This window comes from Stegodyphus dumicola, chromosome 3, assembly GCF_044657685.1.
Source record: "Stegodyphus dumicola isolate Sdum_Otavi_A_Nest chromosome 3, ASM4465768v1".
Taxonomy (NCBI): domain Eukaryota; kingdom Metazoa; phylum Arthropoda; class Arachnida; order Araneae; family Eresidae; genus Stegodyphus; species Stegodyphus dumicola.
In genome coordinates this window covers 160,298,886-160,321,190 of record NC_140770.1, presented here as the reverse complement: position 1 = coordinate 160,321,190, position 22,305 = coordinate 160,298,886, and the positions used below count along the sequence as shown (strand labels likewise).

The following is a 22,305-nucleotide window of genomic DNA, read 5'->3' as shown; positions in this document are numbered from 1 at the left end:
CATAATACCTGAATATTTATCATGTTCACAAATTCCTTCCCTAGGATTTATTTTTGTTACTGCTATTCATAGATTTTACTTCGGAAAGTGTTTTAAATCACGCAGATATTAATATTCTGGTATTTTTAAATTTAAATAAATGAATTTTGTAAAAATTACGAAATATTACTTTCTCCGGTTCCTGTATTTATAATAAGGAAAACCTCGTAGTCGTCATAAAAAATTAAAACACAAAAGGTCCGATTCCCATATGATAATAATTGACAGAGCTATTTGATATTAAAATCAGGAATCGTATTCAGGGGCTATATCCAAGTTGAAGAGAGAAATGTTTCCATTTAAACGTAACTAAAAATAAAGTATCGCTTAGAAAAAGCTTTTGAATGTTATGAAATTACGCGACGAGCATTTTTGTGCAGATTACTGTGACAAGTATTGACCAATATAATTGTTTCCAAAAATCGAGGTCTCATTCGTAAACTCTTATAGAATTGCTATTCTAGAACACATTGTCAGCTTCAGTATCGTTTTATTAAATACTTATGATAAAGCCTTTTATGAAATATCTATCTAAAGAAAAGGATGCCTTTGTAAAACTAAAACAAGAACACAGGATAGCTTAGCATACTTTTATCTTTTGCGCTCTGCATATATTTCTAAAACAATAAAGGAAATCAAGCAGCGAGAAGAAGATGCTTAAGTTTAAAGCGAAAAGAGAGGAAGAAGCAAAAGTGCGCAATTATCCAATATGAAAGCTCACCAAGAGAAAAATTTCAATTAAGTTCCCAATTTTATTTCATCAGCGTTATTAAGTCATGTGTATGGACTGATCTAGAAATGAATCAGTCGAAAGAAATTTTGGTAAACTGCAGATGCTAGGAGGGGGACATATAAAAATCTAAAGAAGAAATTAAAGTGCTATTGCTAATTCAGTAATTTATTGAACACTTATTTCCTTAGTTTCTATTTTGCATACACACTTCGAAATTTATTACTTTTTCTGTATAATTAATAATATATATGTGTAATTAAAAACAAATTTAGAAGTAATGATGTATGAACATTGAGACGTAGAAATACTTGACGGCGCAGCCCGTCAATAGCACAGAACATAGATCCATGCTGAAAAAGAAAAATTTTGATTGCGTAGAATGCTAAAATTTTGAATCCGTAATGACTAGGAAATTTGGCAGCCGAGTAAGATTAAATATTCATTTTTATTTCAAATGGCATTTCTGGCCACAATTCACTTGGCACTCTAATCGGGCCTATTCCGGAATATTTACATTTTTGATACTATTGGCATAGGAAGAGAGCGCAGCGAAATAGCGTTCAAGCGGGAACAGAGGTAGAAGCGAAGAGTGAAAATATCTAGTATGAAAGCTCACGAAGAGAAGGTTTTAGTATAGTTTAGAAAGGCTTCAACTCTCGAAACTAGTTTAGGTTCCGAATTAGCTACGTCATCACCATTGCGCAAGTCATGTGACATATATTAATCTAGAAATGGCGCAGCCCAGAAAATTTATTATTACTTTTAGAATACAGCGAAGAAATGCCCAAATTAAAAATGAGAAATTAAGAGGCTATTACTAAATTAAATTATAAAGCTGATTGACTTTTTTATATTATAAATATATAATATCCGCATTTTTACTGTTATGGATATATCAAGAATTCTTATGTATATATTCTATTTCAAGCAGTATGTTAGATTTATGTTTATGACTATTTGAAGCACTATGACTGTGCTGATTATTTCGAGCAGCATAACAACTTATATTAACTTCGACAGTAAATAATAAGTAGCACTTTTTTGAGTCTTCGACAACGTGCGCTATTATTTCTTTAACCGTAAATAGAATTTAAAAACCAAACCGGTCTTTAATTATATAAAAGCAAGAACTATCCGCCTAAGGGAAAGGATGCCTTCATGGAGGACTTTCCTAAGGGAAAATGGCTAGTACACACGCTACACATGTTGAATACCATGGAAATGCGCTTGCAGCCGGCCCGTTCGCCTGGAATCGAACTCAGGTCGGAACTTACCAGTGTTCAGCGACTTTACCGCTCGGCGATGATGAACCAGAACTCATAAAATGAACCGCAAACAGAAAGTTTTAAAGAAACGACACATTCCATATCAGGTATTTTAGAAAGAATAAAAAATAGCCGAAATTCTCGAAAAGGCAGCAATTCTGTGATACGCTGTTAAATATCAAAGGCTCTTCGAAAAAATGTTGACCTCTGATGATATTGTATTCCGAAAGCATCGACAATTCCAAATTGCTACAACAAAAATATTAAACCGGTTGAGCTTCGGAACAAATCTCAAAGGATTTTTCAAACTTCCGCCTTAAAATCATTGTGAATTCTAAAAGCGCTGAAAACAACTAAAAGCAATAGGCACAATGACTGAATCGATTGAGTTTGGAAATTGCTTCTGAAGACGTGACAGAACTTTGAATAATCATGAAAAGCATCCACCAAAGTCTTTAACTCCTTGAAAACGACAGAATAATCGATAAGACGATAAAATAATTGCCACCAGTCATAAGTTTGCTTCAACTATTGGGAAAACTTTTAGAAACATTTGAACACGCTGAACTAATTATTAAAAAAAAAAGCTTTAAGAACGTTGTATATATTTTAGTCGTAGTTCTGAGGATTTAATAACAAGAAATAGGCCCGATTTTACAAATATTTGTAGACAAGGTTGAGAAAGCACCTTTATGAGAGAGAAGCCAATGAATTTTATTTTCTTAAGCTATAAAAATCACACATTCCAAAGAAAATCTCGCAATGTATTTGAACCCCATCCTTTTACAAATTGCTTCAATTAATAATGAGCTTTACGTTTTACTACATATATTCATGCACGTTACTAGTACATATTTCTAAACAAACTGATATCAGTATATGTCATTCCGTTGACAGATACCTGTCTATTAGCAGCGCGCAAAGCGATTTTATAACGATTGCAAAGGAAAAAAAGCGTGATATTTTGCCATTTTAGGCGCCTTTATTAAACTAAGAAATAAGGGTCTATATTTGGTGACCGCACGACTGAAACGTATATACCAAAAATCGAGCTGTGAGTACGAAAATCCAGCTGTTTGCAGCTTCGTTATGCATAGCAATGTCAAAGAGTTCATGCTGGGACTTTCAGTGTTTTAAAGATTCAAATACTTGAAGAATTCATTACAGAATCTGTGGTCAAATACCCATCACAGCCAACGTACACGGCTAGTTTACTTTATGTTTAGCAAACATGCTTTCGCTCGTAAAATGTAGAAAAAAGCATCCTTACATAAGCCCCAATTTTATATAAAATTCTTCCAGCTAAGACCACAAATGGTCGATAGGATAAGATAGTTGTAAACCGATAATTCGACCTAGGTTAAATTCTCAGTAAACAGGAAAGAAGCAGAGTAGGTTTCGTGGTTTTCGCCATGTTTAATATAAATACGAGCCGGTTTCTTCAGAAAGTCCTCCACGAAGGCATCTCTTACAGTACGTTGACAGCCTTGCACTTTCATCTTAGTCGAGTAAATAAACTACCCATTTGGAAGGTAACTAAAAAGTTACCCCTTTTCTGAAGCAAAAATATTTTTGTTCCAAAAGACTGCAAGCACAAAATGAACTTACGATTATCCACACGTGGGGTTTATTTTTGCATTAATAGATCCCTTTCCCCCTTAAAAAAATTCTATTTCAAAATGCGGTATGTTTTGTGATAGATACAACTGGCTTTATTATACGCTATATATATAACTGTTTAAAATATTCCTAAAAATTATCAAACAATATGCCATAAATTAAATGTATTAATATCTAATTAAATCCTCAAATATCTAATAAATAATCAGTTTGAAATTAGAAGTCATCGTTCTTTTCTTCTTTTAAAAAATCGCCAAACTACAGCAAACTGTTTACGCTAATTTGCGTGTACTAAAAGTAGGCAGATAGTTCCCGTCCTCAAAGGCTGACATAGCACCGAAAGCACCGAAGGCCTTATTCATCAGGAGAATTGCTCAATACAATACAAGCTGAATTACAATACTTCAATACAAGCTGAATTACGTAACACGTAACATAAGCACTTATTCTGTGGTACTAATACTTACTCCTTCCGCAATTTAGATGACCAATAATCAAGAAAAATTAAAAACGTTCGTTAACTATGAACGTACGTATGCACTGCGACGCTCAGAGCTGTAGCTAGGGTTTTCAGCGCCTGGGGACAATTGAAAGTTTCGCCCTCCCACTCCTCTTTACCAAGAATGGAAAACATTTCATTTTAAAAATTTACATCATCAATTTTGCGCCCCATGGATGTTTGCCCCCTCTAGCTACGTCCCAGATGATGCTACGCAAAATGAAAATCATATAACTGCACAGAAGCAATACAATACAAGAAAAAAAATAACAACAGCTCAAGAAGTTTCGAGCACAGAACATGGCGTTCTCAGCTCAAATCGTTCAGCAATACAAGCTGAATTACGTAACACATATCCCCCTTGTCATATGTTTTCAGCGCGTCAGCCAGAGAATTAACATATGGATTAATCATCAATCTAATATGCAAAGAAACACATGCCGAATGATACGCGAACGCAGTTTTTAATCAAAAGCTGGAAAAGATCACGCAATTTCAAAATAATCTCCAGTACTGTGGCACGTGATTTACAAGGTCAGAAACAGGGAACTCAATTCATTCAGAAGTGCAACTCCTGCGGAGGATTTACCCCCCGAGCATTTTCTTGGCAATCTGCCTCCTTGTTAGAAAACCATCAGCTTCTTTCAGAATCCTGATACATAAGACAAAAAATACTCGCGTCATGCTTGTGGTGATAAAAATAGTAACCCTGAAACAGATTGCTTTTGCTATTTGTTATTCCGTTTACCCATGCTGACGCAGGCCCAACACTGAACTCATCAGACAGGTACACCCATTCGATCGAACGCTGCTAAAAATACTCTTTAGTGATGCAAGCACGTTTCGAGACAACCCGTTTGAGGTGTCTAGCTTCTTGGAAAATTACTTTAATGCGGTAGTTAATGTCCCTGACAGGTTTAGCGTCGATTAACGTTCTTACACGAAGAAACTCCAGTGAAGTCAAGCATCATCTCTTAAAAACGCCTAAACGTAATTGCCCCTTTGCTTCAAGATATGAGCATTTGCTACATTCATTAACGATGCTGAACACCTGATGATATCAGCAGATATCTTCATCGCTTGAATATTAACCACACGTTTAAAGCAAAAAGCTATCATTAACGATGTCCAATTAGCAGCATCATTAACTAACTGCATCTATCTGTGAAAGGTCACACGAAGACCATTTATTTAAGGGCTAAGGCTTTTAAAAATCTGATTCCTATCTGTCTTAAATGCTTAAAGAATACTGGCAAAGTCGAGCAATTAGAATTCATTTTGCTTTGAATCTGCAACTAAGAACAAAATTGCGAATATTACACACTTCTATTTTTTTCATCGTGTACTAGTACGAAGTACCATCTGTTTAAAGCAAACCGACTAACATTTGTTCTAAATACCGAAAAAATCTGGAGAATTAATTTTGTTCTGGATACCGAATTAGGAACAAAATTCCGAACATTTAACATTCCAATTTTCTTCTAGCGTACTCGTAACTGGGTGTAAAAAAAAAAAAAAAAAAAAAAAAAAGAATTAGGTAAATCGATGGTTTGTTACTAGAATCGGGTATTAATACTAAAATTATCGGGCCACAAAAATCCAGAAGGCCTCCTCATTCCAAGGAGTCCTGAAATACATTATTATTAATAATAATACAGTATTTCCCCCCTAGCTTTTTAGCACTATATTTCTAAAAATTAAAAAAATATTCACATAATTTTCCCCTTCCTCTAATCTACATAGTATAGTTCTTTTCTCTGAGGGTTAGTTTATTGGTAAATTGCATTCCTTTGGTTAGTTTTTAGCCCTAAAGGGCGTTAGCCCAGAAGGCCTATTAGTCTCGAAACGGCATTTTGTGTCGAATCACTATAAACGACTGCATTATTTTTTAAATTGTTGCCATCAAATATTATCGCCCTGCATTTTATGTTTAAAGAAATTAAATAATGAAGAATCTGTATATGTACGTATATATGTTTCTCGCAATGTGAAAAGCAACGATAACTAAAGCCATCAAATTTTGAATAACGCAGTCCTCCACCCGAATATCAAATTTGGGATTCGTTTTATTATCTAAATTTGGGATTTGTTTTGTTATCTATTTCATATTTTGTAAAACTTTAACGTATTTTTGAATCAACTATTTCAAAGCTAGCAGTGGCAGCACACGATGCGGAATAAGATATATTTATCTCCAACGCACAATTTTTTATCTCCAGCGCAATCTAAGGATATGCTGTTTTTAAATAATTTTAGCCCAAATTGCTCTCGAAACGTGTATGCATGCGTAAATAAAAAATAAAAATAAAAATAAAAAATAAAATAAAATAAAATAAAATAAAATAAAAAATAAATAAAATAAAATAAATAAAAATAAAAACGCCCCCTTTGGGGGTATAAAATATGAAAGCTTTCAGATTTAAAAAAAATTATTCAGTGTATTAAATTCGCATTTGTATATTTGTATAATATTTCATCCGTTTTATTTTACCTTGCATCTATTATTTGAAATTTATCTTGTGCAAATTTTTTTATATGCAGCCAGGACGTGGTAGATGCTCTCACATCTAAGAAACATTCCAAACATGTGGTTTCACCTTACTTCTCTTACGTTTTAGCTCACCGTAGTTTAATCTATTGCTGATGTGTTCGATTTTTCTAAATCTGGTTCTTTTATTCGGCACCCTGCTGCTTCGTCATTCCGATGTTCCTTTTTGAGAACTGCGATCAAGACTCATTCATGCGAGGTGCACCTGGGCCTTTATAAAGTAACTGAGCCCGAACGCTGCGTGGCCGGCTCAATTACAATCCGTCAGATATTGTAATGTTAATGTTTCTACGTATTCTTAAGAGAATGTAAGTTTCTTTTAAAGAAATAATACTGTGATAGTTACCCAGTAGTTTATTACTTTCCATTTGTTATTTCTTACTATAACTAAATTCTTTGGAAATTAAATTACTCGCATAATTTTCCTCTTTCGATTTTCAGACAATAAAATTAGTTAAAAAAAAAAGAGGAAAAAACACGAGTAGATACGGTAATACCAATAAAAAGCAATAAACACAACCTGTGTCTCGAGATAAGAGCCCCCTTCCCAGAAACGTTCAGGTGAGATGGGTCTCGTGACTCATTCCGAATGTAACTAAAAATATATAAAAAAATATTGCTGTCAACACCCAAAACATAACGCGTAAACAATTTTTTTTATCTGGAAGATATAATGAAAAAGCTTATGGTTGACATCTTTAATTATAGATTGTACAAAATATCAGATGTGATGCAATATAATTACAAGGTCTTCAATCACATCTATCAGGCTAACTTCGAGCGAGAGAAAATGGAAATAACACTTTAGACTGCAGGAATTTTTCCCCATATTTTTTCACAATAAATAATAATGGTGAGCTATTTTTGCAGATTATTATTTCAGGACTTGGAAATGTCAGTTCAGAACTAAGTAAAAGCAGAGAAGTTTTATAAAAGTCGTATTGTCACCCGTATAGTGTTCAAGGCTCTTCAAAGACAGGCACAATCTTGCACTCTTCGCCACGATGAATTTCGTGGGCTTGTTCTGATGTTACTGTAAAACAAGTGAGATAAATCCCAACACAGTGATCTGCGTAATTTTTCGATCAACCCATTGTAAACAACTGGAAATGGCGTGAGTACAATTGCAGGACTTATAGCTTGAAGTGAAGAATTCCTCTTCAGGAGTCCAAATTGCTGTAAGAGTCCAAATTTACTCGCATTTCACCAGTTTCTGTTGCTTAGTTTATTTAACATTCATAATTATACTTCCACCATTTTTTATAGTAAACTTCACAGTGGATAATGTTTTATCAAAGTACACTGCGCCAAAGTAAAAAATGGGATAGTTATACCCCTCCCGTTCTGCTGGGTCGATTGACGAAATTCAACTTGCGTTTTTCATATTTCGAAAGCGCGACTTAGAATATGTATTAGAATTATATATAGAACTGCTCTAATATTTAAGGTATTGAAGGTACTTTAATATAAGGTATTTTAACACAAAATCTTTTTATGAAATCCCATGCAATTGTTTTTTTTTAATATTTCGAGTCTACGACTCAAATTGTGCCAAACTGCCAAGCTTTGTAAAAATCACACGAGTAGTTTTTAAAAAACTAGCTCTCAAAGTTTTAGCTCCTCCATGTTAATTGAGTTTAGTATATATTTATTAATCTCTCTTTTTTTCTTAAAGTTATTTGATACCTCTTTCACAGTTCACCATTTAGGTTCATTCAAAATAAAAATCGCCCATCTTTTATGATTTATTTTTAAAATTTGTATTTTTAAATAATTTTTATAAATTTTTCGAAAAAAAATATTTGAATTAAAACCTATAACATATTTACCATCGTCTTAAAGTAGATGTATTTCTAAGCATACCTGCAAAAAATTAAGAGTTTTTTTATTCAAAATTTTCTAAGATATACATGAATTTACATATTGGTGCGTTTTGAAATTTGGCGTATTTGTTATAAGCGATAATAACGCCAAATGTGGTTTACGCACTCTGTTAAAGAAGTATGAACGATGACCTTTGTGTACATTGAAAAAAAAAAGAAAGGAAAATAGGTTACTATAAATTAAGAAGTAAGAAGTTCACCAAGTGAATTATTCTTGGCACAAAGGGAAAAAATGCGCCAAGATAAATTTATTTCTCACCAAAAATTACAAAATTTATTATCTAGGCATAATTTGATTCGTAGAATCGAAATATGGAAAACAATTGGCATGTCATTTCAGAAAAAGTCCAATTTTATATCAAAATACCTATATTAGAACAATGCTATATATAAATCTAATACATATCTTAAGTCGCGCTTTCGAGACATGAAAAAAGCAGTTTGAATTTCGTCAATCGGCCCAGTAGAACGGGAGATATAGAACTAGTCCCCCCCCCTCCTTCGCAGTGTGCATACTCATTTTTAAAAGTTATCCAACGTTAACATTATTTTTGATAAATACAAATTGCAGACACATAAATTTTTAAAGATGAACGAAGCACCAAAAGAAATCAATGCGAGTACTATTCTTATACAAATTATTTATAATACTGCATTTTGATTTATTTTTAGAAAATGTAAATTTCGAAATCAAATTACCTTATAATATAAAAACTTATATTTTTTCCTTTCATGAAATTAAAGATATGCGAAAAATGAAATTAACGAACTGCTTGCACCACAACTGCAAAATATAAAAACCACAAAACAACAAGAAAATACTATATTGCGCCTAATATAATCTGTTAACAAATTTATTTTATATGCAAGTGCAATCCCTACTGTATTATTATATTTATAAGTGTAGGAAATCTAATTCTTTTACGCTGCAGCTATTATAACTTCACACAGAAATTCTAACTCTACGGCCAAATTTATCCCTTAATGTCAACAAAATGGGAATGATAAATTGTAAAATAATAGCTCGTATCGATTTCTCCGGAATACCGCCATTATCTACCGCAATTTTTGGCCTATTTGATACTTCTACTCTGAAACATGAATATTCCATATACTGATAAAACGTATCACACAATACAATCAGTTACATATCAAAGACATGCCAGAATTTTAATGGGTATGATTATTACGAAAAAGAACATTTACCAGAAATGCACTTCCTTTCGCTGCTTTATCCTAATGGCTCCTGACAATGCGGTTAATTCCACTGCACTTATAAAGCTGTTAGTAATCTTCAATTATCCAACCATTTAAAGAGTCCTCTCCCATTATTATTCTCAATTAATAATCACGTAATTTCGTACGGTTTACTTGCCATAAAATAGTGTTAAGAATTTTGTATATAGGTAAATAATGTTTCTGAAATTATACGTGAAATTGTAATTTTTTTTATAGTATAATGTAGCATGAAATGCTTGAAAGAGATGAAACTCTACCGAAAAAATAAGATTACAGGGCAAGTCTATTTATCACTGAATAAATGGCTACTTCGCTAAACTGATGAGATATCGCCAAGTTGGCGAGCTTTTTGGCGACCTACTTTTGTCTCCAAATTTAGCAAGTATCGCCATAAGTCGCAAACTTGACGATACTTTACTCTGGTTCCTGTATAATTGTAATTGGTATTGCTATTGAATAAATAATATAATTGAATCCTCTATGTAACTGTACCAGCCCTCATACGCTTTCCAATAGTTTCGAGAAGTGGAGGGTACTAGAGATTTCTCGGGGGCTGGGGAAAACCTACGTAAGATCAGGGACAGCATTAATTTCTCAATTAAAGCAGATTTACGAGCATTGAGATAACCATTAGAGTTTCGCGTTTTAGATGCGCTTTGCATTGCATTGTGTTTAACGCTCTCAGTAGTTTGTAATTTAACTATTGCTTGAGTTCCATAACACAGAGCTGTGCGAGTGCTTTTATGAAACGTTCCCGAACAGTAAAGTGTTTCCTTTGGGAAAATACATTTTATCAAGCTATCATCGGTTTTGTGAGCATTCAATTCATTACGAACACGTACGCACACAACATTAGTTAAAACAGTTATACAACGTTTTTATATAACAAATACAAAGTTATACAACAAATTAGTTATACAACGTTTATATACCATGGTGATCAAAAGTAACAGAAGAGATAAAAATTCAATAATTCGAAAAGTAGTAACAGCACAATGCGATTTCCACAGAAATGCTCAAAACGATATAGGTATATTTTCAATTATGAAAGATTTTGTTGTAAGAATAGTTACACTTTTCTCCAATAGGTTGTGCACCAGATGTGCCAAATTTGTCCCCCTTCCTCGGGGGTCGACGTACAGAACTCTGCGAAGCTACTGGCTAGGATCTGTACCTAGGCAGTCTCGGCCACGGAGGTATAAAATTTATGAACTTGGTGGTTCTGAAGGCCCTGGGAAAGGTCACTTATTGCCTGGCATCGGGGTCTAGCATGTTTTGAGCGGTTGGATCCGTAGCCGGGGGGTGTTCCCCCCGGTTTGCTGGGTAACGGCCTTCTGTGACGGGCTCGCCCATGCGACTGGCAGGCAGCTTTTCACGACCAGTGCTGCCTGGAGATCAAAGTATTTCTAGGTGGTGCGCCACCCCTCTGGAGGGGTAATAGTGGACCTCCACGATGTGCCCCAAAGGGCGAGTGGACCCGTAGTGTGATTAGTTTCACGGAACGGGCAATGTTCATATGTTGTGTCAAATTCGTGCAGCACAGTTCACAACGCGCCTAGGATTACAACAAGTGCTCAGCAGGAAGCCGGGCATTCATGAGAAAGTTCCCTCAGATATCGCAGCACACTCTACTGCATCGGTGAAGGTTAGCTGTGATTCCTGTCACACGATGGCGAATAATGAAGGCGAACCTGTATATGTCTGTGACTTCAACTAGCTCCATAACCAAAATTCACATAATGTAAGATCTATTGTCTTTGGTGGTCATTCCTGTAGGAAAATGAGAGGACATGGTTATCATCAAATACCGATAGGTGCTGGACAGAGCCTGTGGGAAGAGATCCATTTTGGTCGAATATTGGAGTACTGTCTCTCTCTCTGAGAGAAACTGCAAGGAATGAATGATGCTGTCTCTTAAATGCGCAGCATAACGCTCGATTCTGACAGGAACAGTTTGAAATGGTCAGCTGTGGAAATCCTCAAAGCAAAAGGAACCTATAATTAATGATGAATCGAACTCGCAGTGCTGTCAGTTTGTTTGATAGAAAAGATTTTTCATAATCGCACATGGGTAGGCATCCAAATAAGGAGTTCTGAGCATTTTCTCTTCCGTCAAGGAAAAAAAAAAAAAGGCGTCGTCAAGTCCAAAGACACTTGACAGCCAGTCTGCATTATTTCCCATTGGTCAAAAAGTCCAGTTTTCAAATCCATGACGTCTCTCAAAATCATTTGGATTCCGTTTGAACATTTTGAATTTCGTAAGGATACATTTTCAGAACACTACTCGGCGATCGTAACGCAGTCGTTTATAAAATGTAAGTTCGTCCAGGCCGCTACACTGTTACCTCTCGGTGATAAATGTAATTATTTCGGCGATAAATGTTTTCGTTATTAAGAAATATCACACGTCTTTCTTTGTATTTCTGTGAAAACCGCATCGTGCTACTATCTTTACGTTTCGAATTACTGAGTTTTTACTTTTCCTTTTCGATCACTAGGTATTTCGCTTATCTACAATTAAATTACGTATTGTTAAAGAGAAAAGTTATCAACAAGAATCGAACTTACGTCAATTTACAGTGCTGCATGAGTAAAAATAACGTAGAACGTCCTACTTAACCTTATATAAAATGTGACGCTGATTCTTATTGATAATTATTCTTTTTGATATTTATTTTTATTTTCTTGAATTATTTGACAGTATGTGTAATAAAATTGTGAAGTGTACCTTCTGCAGTAGCGGATTTTCGATTTCGCACGGCAGAAGGGCTGAATGTTCTTAAACGTAAGGTGGGGGGGGGAGAAAATTTTATTAGAAAATGCACGCATACAAAGCTGCTGCTCAGAATAAAATTACCATGTCTAGTTATTAAAAGAAAGCAGAAGCTGACACTTTAGTCGGCAATTGTGCAGAAACTAAAATAATTTTCTATTAAATAGCACAAATTATAAACATGTTTTTTTCATGAAAATAATTTTAGACTACTTGCATTTAAGAACCGATTATTGCCATTTGCAGTTATTCATTAGGTAATATTTACTAATTTGTTCATTATTTAAAACAAATCGCTTCTTTCTGTATATTTTTATCGTTTAAAATTATTTTGGCTCCTGAAATAACTCTCCCGACTTCAAAGAAAAATTTTCGATTTGTAAGTTTAGTAAGTTTTTACCTCTGCTTTCTGTAGATAAATATAAGTCTACAAACACATTCTCTACAACAGAGTTTCTTAAACATTTTTCAGTCGCAACTCCTTTTTAATCACTGAGTTTTTTTCGCAGCCCCAGAACTCCCATTTTAAGAAATTTTTTGGACCCCATAAGCATTATGCAAATCCGACACACACGTGAGTGAAACTGTCAATTGTTTTCACTTTCACTGTAATATACTATTGTAGTTTTAGGTCATCAACTTAATTCCTAGTTTTAAGACATAGAACAATATGAAAATTTTAAATAAGTAACAGACGAAATGACAGCCTCACGTGCAAAGCAAGTAAAATAAACGTTTATGCGGCGAAAAGACGCGTCGAAATGTTTTCGTTTTTTAATTTGTCTGTATTGTCTTTCTTATCTTTATCTATTTTCAGATACATTGTGTAAAAATGTTTGCTAATTGTAAAATTATTATAATAAGTTAAAGAAATATAAAACTGCTAAAATTTCTGGCGACCCCTATGAGGATCACGACCCACAGTTTAACAAGTTGAGCGCGGCGCCGGTCCCTGGAGACCAGCAGTGAACTTTCCGTGTGGCTGGTGTGGGTCCCTGGAGACCGGCAGTGAACTTTCCGTGTGGCCGGCGCTGGAATTTTCGTTTGGCTGGCGTCGGTCCGCTGAACCGACAGTATTAAAGTTAAAAAAATAAATATAGTCTCAATGAAATGTGATCAAATTTAGTTTTAATGAAATTTATTGAAACATTCTAAACAAAAATACGGCTTAGCTCGCTGCCGGCTGAACGGAAAGGACAGCAAATTCGGCGCCGCGCTCAACTTGTTAAGAAACTCTGCTCTACAGAATCCTATAAAAACACAGATTTAAGAGGTGCAGAAATCATGATTTGGATAGGACTAATGGAAAATGGTCGCACAGATTATGGCTTTCGGTTTAGTTATTTAAATACTCACAGCAACGATCATCATGACATCTGGAACACGTATGTGAAACCTTCTAGGGGAGCTGACAACGAGGAACTTATCTTAATGGACGATAACGCATGACTTTGAGCCATACTTGTCTAAGAGTATCTAAAACGCAAGTATATACCCAGACAATAATTTCGTCTGCATTTCTTGGACTTAAACACGATGAACATATTTAACCTTTTCGCTTCTCTCCAAAACGAGAGTCAATATAAAAGTTTATTTGCTTGTCACATAATACAAACAACCAAATTTTATTCATTTTTTTTAAAAACTGTCATAAAAATATGCTGGCCGCTTTACAACACCACTCCTGTTTTTGAGAATACTGTAAAAACAGTTCTTCTGAGAATTCAGGCAGAGTGCAGCATTGAATGTTGTGCACAGCCAGGTATTCAGCTTTTGTACTATATAAACCTCATTGCAAAGATGTCCCATATATTTACATATGTGCTGCTTCTTTCTAGCGAATTTTAAATGAGATAAAACGGCTGTACTTTCCTGCACATGTGTTGGTGTCTTTTCGTTTTCATCCACGTTTGTCACGATTTTATAGTGCTATCGATTCTCATGGTACCGAAAATCTTTTAATCGTAAGGATTGATCGTCACTATCCATAGACAACAAGCTATAGGAATTTGTATTTGTCACGCCAACAAAATGCCAAAACGTATGAAGCCACCAAAGCTGCGTAACTAACTTACCAATCATTGTATTTAAATGAAATTTTATTACACTTTATCCATTGGTAATGAAATTTTACTGCACAAACAACAAGATTATGGCACACTCTACAAGTGGTATTACACCAATAAGATGCTGAATTTTATCCCAACATTTCTGCTGTCCGCTAAAAGAAGGCATTCTATGCTACTATTTATTGCATGTATTTGCACAAGATAACCACCTAGTATATTATACTCTACAGAATTATTATATTCTATAGAATTTTAAATGGGAGGTTTCAGTGTTAGAACCATTGAGAACGAAAAGGGTTAATGTGCTTTAACTGGCAAGATATCGTCATTACAGCTTATTTTTAGAATACTTTAGGAACACTTAAGCAGCAGCAGAACTTTTTCCAGTAAAAATTGTTTTAAAATTTTGCATAAACAATGTAAACATTCGTGGCAACTTTAGCGTTTTATCAGCGGAAATCATAACTAAGCTCTAACTTCACAGCGCGAAATTTCGTGATTAGTTTCGTAAATTTTAGGGGATTTTTGAAACTTTTGCGACTATCATATTTTTTTCGCAAATGTCAAATGAATAAGCAAATTTCAAATATTTAAAAACATTTTTAGAAGCACTGTTACATTATTTGTACATTTAAATAACTTTTAATGCAACCTTCCGCATGAACACCCGCAAAAATACTTAATAGAGTAAATTGTATACCAAAATCCTGTTTTAAAAGATTGAACTCTGAATTATCTTACATTTTAAGCTTTTCAAATACGAAAAAAGGTTAACAAGAAAAGTCGGAAAAAAATATTACAACAATTTCGTTCCCTTTTGTCTTTGCCTTTTGAACATCTCATATTCATACATGAGATTCTAATACTTATTTATAAGATGTTCTATAGCTAAAAGACTACTTTGTTAAACTAGTAGACTTACCTGAAGTGTTTAACTTAATACATCGTTTCGAATGTTACACCAAAATCTGCATGCTAAGATAAAACTGTGATTTCTCTTTAATTTTACGATTTTCTCCTCGCAAGATTAAATTTATCGAGGCGTTATACCGCAATCTGAAGTTTTCATGCAATATTTTTACGTGCTTAATTACTAATATGTATAGTAATAAATCATTTTTACTCTTTCTTTTTAAAACTAACATCAAAACCGTGCAATACAGTAGTCTTCACTGAAGCTTGCAGTACCGTGCAATACTGGTTTGGTTTATGTGATTACGGCAAAGCCTTGAGGGCTAGTTGCCGAAGGGATGTCATTGTGGAGGACTCTCTAAGGGAAGCTGGCTCGTATACACATTACACATGGGGAAAACCAAGAAAACATTCATGCAACCAGGCCGTTCGCGGGATTCGCGCTTTGCAAAAACTAATATCGAAACTATGTAGTATTGAAATTTTTATATGCTTAATTATTAGCATTTTTTATAAATACCTCGTTTTGGTTCTTGCTTTCAAAAACTAATATCAAAACTTTGCAGTACCCCCTTTCTATTCAAATGAGCAAATTATGTCATAACTAAGGTAAATTTAGTATTTGGGATTTTTTTGACAAACGGTTTTCAACCAAAGGCTGGGACACATATGTCCCAGCCGTGGTTAATGGTGGGATACATATGTCCCACACGTAGCGATCGATTTACTATAAGCACACCTATTATTCTGGAAGACTTTATTATATGAAATAGATTTTACAATGTATGGTACAGGGTAAAGCATTCTTTGCATAACTCATCATTACACATCGGTCAACTCGTATTAGTTCTTTTGTCTATGTTCATTTGTGTACAACGATCACAGTGGCGTCTTGATTTTCCAACTATTGGAAGATAATCCCGAACATTCAGGAGATACTAAGATTCAACATTCAGAAGATTTTAATCCAGCAGTAACTTTTAAAGTTTTAGTGGATTACATATGTCCCGTCAGTAGCCAAAGGATTAAATGTTCTTTAATCAATTCTGCTTTAATTGTTAGCCCAATGGTATTCAGACCTCCTCCTTTCATATTCATTCAATGTTTAGATATAACAATATCAAACGCATTAGATAAGATAATATGGGTGAATGGCATAAATACCGTACACAAATTGCATTCGCTAGGAAAAACATTTAAAGTGACACCATTTTATTGGAACTTTTGACAGCGAAATACGTTGACATAATGTAATAATGTCACATAATGTCCAAAACTATCAACAAATTATTTCAATGTTCTTAGACTTCTGCTTTTTGTATTTTTGACGTAATTTCAAATAAATTTAAATTTCATACACGCTTAACACATATACATTGATAAAACGTTCTTTTCCTACTACTACCTTCAGACATAATTTAAACATTTACATTCTAGGTAAATGATGAAAACAACTGGAGGTTTTGTTTTTCTTTATACCACAGTGTTGATTATTCAGGAACTGCAAATGGAACGAAAACTTTATATCAGTTACCCGTTCCGGAAACAACAAACTCTTTTTTGCTATTATTTCGAAATCTCGCTTTCCGAAGCAGAAAGATCGAGAGACAAATGGGTCAACTACCCGCACTTTGTAACAGAACTATTCCAAGGAAACAGATTTCGCTCTGCAAAGTGGTTAGATAAACCTGTAGAAATCTGTCGTAGTCGAATTAAAACGCAACTAATTCAGTCAAGGTCAATAGATACCCGTAGATAGAAAAAAGAAAACTAAGGTAGTATGTCTGAAGACGATGCGAATTCTCTGAATGAAATGAAGTATGTCGAACGCAGGATTCCTTTATCGTTGTTTCATCTAATGAAGATTAAACAGATTCTGACGTCGAAGCCACGCAGTTTATATTCTAATACAATAAATGATCTAGTCACAGTTATTAAAACAAAATTTTGATAACATATTTGGAAGTAAAATACCATACAGTTCAAAGGAGAATTTTCAGAAATGTTAACTGCAAGTTGTTTAGTTCATTTAAACAAGTTAAATCAATTTAAGTTTACTTCAAAAGTTATTCTTTCCATATCGAAACCAAATTAAAGGTAATTTAATGAGACTGAAAATCGAGGCAAAACTTCTATCGCTTGGCAATGTACTACTTTTAATTTATGACATAACATACAGTCGACTTCCGACTAGCCGAATGATGACGTCTGAGGTTAATTCGAAATCACGGCTAATCCAAAAGTTATGTCTTATATCAGACTTTCGCAGTTGCGGCTAAAGCTAAAATGGGTTATCACGAATCCTGTTATGTATAATTTCATGCTTTCCCAGTTAAGGCTTCCCTCCCCCCCCCCTTCAAAATCGTCCCATTTCAGCCTTTCTAGTCAGGGTCAACGCAAAGTGCAAAAATGTCAGCGAAAGTCATGTAACTGGAAAATACGCATGAAATGATATCTCAATGGTATTCAGACCTCCTCCTTTCATATTCATTCAATGTTTAGATATAACAATATCACATAGCTGTGATATGTAATACAGTACACATGACGTTTTTATAACTTGATTACAATTTAGTGTTGTTGTTACCCTGAGATATGATCACGTCGATTTCTGAAGAACAATCGTGGCTAAGATATTTTGAGAATTCTATAGAATGAAAGCGAAAACACTGTTACGAAATATACAGGCGCGGTGAGATGGCTTCCCCGCAAAGCATGTTTAGGGTTGCCATAAAATAGCAAGGATAGCAGGGTTGCTACATCTGGCGAGGAATCGCCCATTTGGCGACAAAATGAGCAATATGCCATGGACGGATGGAGAACCTTCTGGAACGAATTCTTACCCGTTTAGCCCAGAATGTTCTCGAACACAAGCCGAAAGCTATATAAACCCTGCTGTTCTGCAGTCAGAGAGTGTGCCTCGTCTAGTGAGCTGATAGTCAGTCATTGAGAGTATGTCTCATCTAGTTAGTGCATGCGGAGACGATCGAGTTGACAGCCGGGCAGCGAGTGCCGAGTGGGTCGTCGAGTGCATCGAAGGAGTCTCTTAGTGTATCGCGGTTAATGCATCGTCGAGGGTGTGTGTTAAGCCCCGAGAACGACTGAACCGAGGAGTCGGGAGCTGTGCTCTGTGTGTCATCGAGTGCATCGCGAGTTGTAGCGTGGAGAGTCTCGAGAGTACGTGGAGTTCCGTGAACGACCGAGTAGAGTCGGGAGCTGTACTCTAGTGCTTTGCAGGGAAGCGGTTTTCACCGTTGTAGCCCGATATTGTGAAGGCTGTGTCGCTGATTGATTCGACGTGTTTGTAGTAGATCTTCGACGACTGTAAAACGTGATTTTGGAGCTGTCCTGATTCATACTGGCCGATAAAGTGTGTTTTTGATGCTTCATCAAGTGCTGTCGTCGTTATTCACTCCAAATCCATACGAACCCCGTACGAATGTTAAGGAAGAAAATAACGTAACACTATTTTAAATGTACTTTTTATTATGAATGTTAAGTAATATACAGATTAGAGAAACAGTTTTCTTTTCACGACCATCTGGCACGGTTATTGTACGCTGTTCGCACGCAGCGTACGTCTTTCATTTCCGGTCCAAACATGTATTTTTAATTCACCTTAAAAACCCTCCTTTTTCGATTTTTTTCGAATTCTTTAAAAAATATGAATTTTATTTTTGAATTTATGATTTGAAAGGAAACATTGAGACCGTTTTCTCACTAATAACGATCTGACCGACAAGAAGCAGAAGAGATTAAATGTATGACTGAAGTCAATTAGGAAAACGCATGATACAAGTATAAAATGCTTTAAATTTTAAGTGTAAATATTTAAAAACTTTTTTTCCTATGATGTGTGTGAAAAAGAGGCTTAATCATGACATTTCATTACAACGAAAGTAGATTAATTGAAGAAATATCATATTTTAAATTTACTGCAATGAAACAGTAAACACGGGAGGCTGAATTCTCTGCAAAAAGTAAAGAATATCGCTTGCACAGGCACAACGAGGTGAGAACATTGATTCAAGCCAACTACACTGCAAAACAATAATTTTTCTACTTTTTACAAAGTCGTTGGTTGCAGTCATATACTTCCAAATACATAAGTGTTTTAAATGACGAAAATATTCCTGTTTTGGCAATGGCAATAAGTTAAAAAAAATTCTAATAATGAAACCTAACTTTTAATGCGATCTTCCGGTTCTATTTCTATTTGGGAAAGTTTTATACTGTTTTCGAAAGAATAAAATTAGAAGAACTTTGATTCCCCTGACCGGGATATTTAATTTCAAAATTTGTAGTTTTTGATGTCATTTCTAACTTGCCTTGATGAATCAGTTAATTAAATTAGATGATTTGGTTTATGTAATTACGGCAAAGTCTCGATGGCTTCCTGACTAACGGAAGGGATGCCTTCGCGGAGGAATTTCTAAGGGAAACTGGCTTATACACTTTACACATGGGGAAAACCACGAAAACGCCAATGCAGCTAGTCTGTTCGCGGGATTCGAACCTCAGACCGAACTACCAGTGTTCAGCGATTTTACCGCTCGGCCGCTGGTGGTCTAATTATAATTCGAGAAAAAATTTTCAATAAAATTCAGCAAAAAAAACTACAAGGCTCTACAAAGAAGGTCTACATTACACTGTTTTTCAATGGACGTTTTATTGGACTCGATAAAACTCATCTTTCTGAAATCTTGAGGTAAAATACTCCAAGTTCGAAGTTATGAAACTTTTAATACAAGTTTTAATACGAATCTTTTAAAATTCGAAAGATTCGAAGGCAGTAAAATATTACGCTGTTAATTTTATTAAACCTGTTTCAGACATCAAAGTTTTCAGCCATGGCTAAAAGTAAGGGTTATATTAAGTAGAGCCAAGACAAAACCACAAAAGCTATTCTAAGAAATGAGGTACAGTTTTTCCAAGAAGTGCTATCTCCCGTTATGAAAAACTACTTGGAAAGGGAGGCCACAAAGTATCCAAAAACAAGCTGTAAACACTTTGTGAACTATCATAAAATATCAGGCTTTATCTATATTTGGTTCTTTGTTATAATACGAAGCCTTAAATTGCATAACGTTTTTAAAAAGATTCAATTTTTCCGATTCAATTTTTTTAACATATGTAAAATCTTATTTTCTCTCCAATACCGAAATTGTATCAACTTTCAAATGCGAGTATAATCATTTATCAATTTGCAATTCAATAATATATTTTCATATATTATAAAAGCAGAACACTCATCTTCTTCAACACATACATTACAACTCCCATTATCCGAACTCCGACTATCCGAATCGTTTTCAGAATTTTACAATTTTTCAGAATCAAGTGAAGAAAGCTCAAGAAAAGGAAAGGGAAGAGAAAAGAGAAGATGAGGATGACGTGTCACATGAGGAATTAAGAAACATTCTTTTGAAAATTCCTGGATGTTCAGAAGTTACTGTTGAGGATACAGCAGAATGGTTGGTGTGTGATTCGTAACACCCTGGGTTTCAAATTCTAGATGATTAAATTATTGAAGATGTGGGAGAAAAAAAAGTGTCAAAGAAGATGATCTTAATGTTGAAGTTGAAGCAGACACGGGACTATCAGCTAGTGTTTACTGACCTTGAAACTGCGCTGAAGTGAATGGAGTGTCAGCCTGTGTGTGACCGACCACATGCTACTTCTCATTGTCAAGCAGACGCGCCACTTGGCTGCCCGAAAATAGATGAAGGCATTCAAACAGTTTACTTTGATCGAGATGTTCAGCAAGCAAAGACTTAATTGCTTGCTGAATTTCTTTCAAGTACTTTACAGTACGCAATTTAACATATACGTAAAAGTGTTGTCTTTTCATTTTAATTAATTAAAAAACTATTTTTGTCTTCCATTTTCGACATACAGTAGACACAGAAATTATTTAAAGTGTACGATGACCTTTTCTTTGGAAAAAATCCAATTATCCGAATTTTTGATTATCCGAATGGGGTCGGGTCTGTAATATACCATTGCAGTTTTAGATCTTAGACTTTAATTTTTAAAGTAAAATGAAAGTTTCTATTTTTAAAAAATGCTTCGTTTTTTCTTTATCTGTATTGTCTTATCTTTATCTATTTTCAGATACATTACGTAAAAATATTTGGTAATTGTAAAATTATTATAAGTTAAATATCAAAACTGCTAAATTTTTGGCGAACCCTTACTGCAGGTCCCGCGACTCCTGTTATGGTCGCGACCCAGTTTAAGAAACTCTGCTCTACAATATCAGGTCAACTCCGGTTTAAACAAATTCTGAAAGATAACTTTTTCGAAATAAACTGGAAACTCTCAATCAACTATTTATCCATTAATAGCGATAACCTAAAAGCGCCATAACAAAGATCTTATGAACTAATTAAATATAAACCTATTGACATTTCAATTTATTGAAGTTGTGAAAAAATCTGTGAACTGAACAACTATTCTTTATCACTACTGGCTTTTGACCATTAATTATTAACTAACACTATCGACTCCTATTCTAGCCACTAAATACGGATTATTATGAACATAAAATTATTGACTCTTATTACACTTTCTAAATATAGACTTTCATTATATTTTCAAAATTTAATTATGTAATGTAAATTCAAAACATAAATACTTTTACATATTTATATATTCACCGTAACCTTGATATAACGTTTGCAACCATTTATATATTTATTCTAATAAATGCCAGGCTGTTGGAA

At 34.5% G+C, this 22,305-nt stretch overlaps 1 protein-coding gene across 4 annotated transcripts in view; it reads right to left on the bottom strand.

The window, feature by feature from the left end:
* Positions 1 to 22,305, bottom strand: part of LOC118185458 (uncharacterized) — a 272,436-nt gene that overhangs the window by 78,505 nt on the left and 171,626 nt on the right. The gene's annotated exons all lie outside the window — the stretch shown is intronic.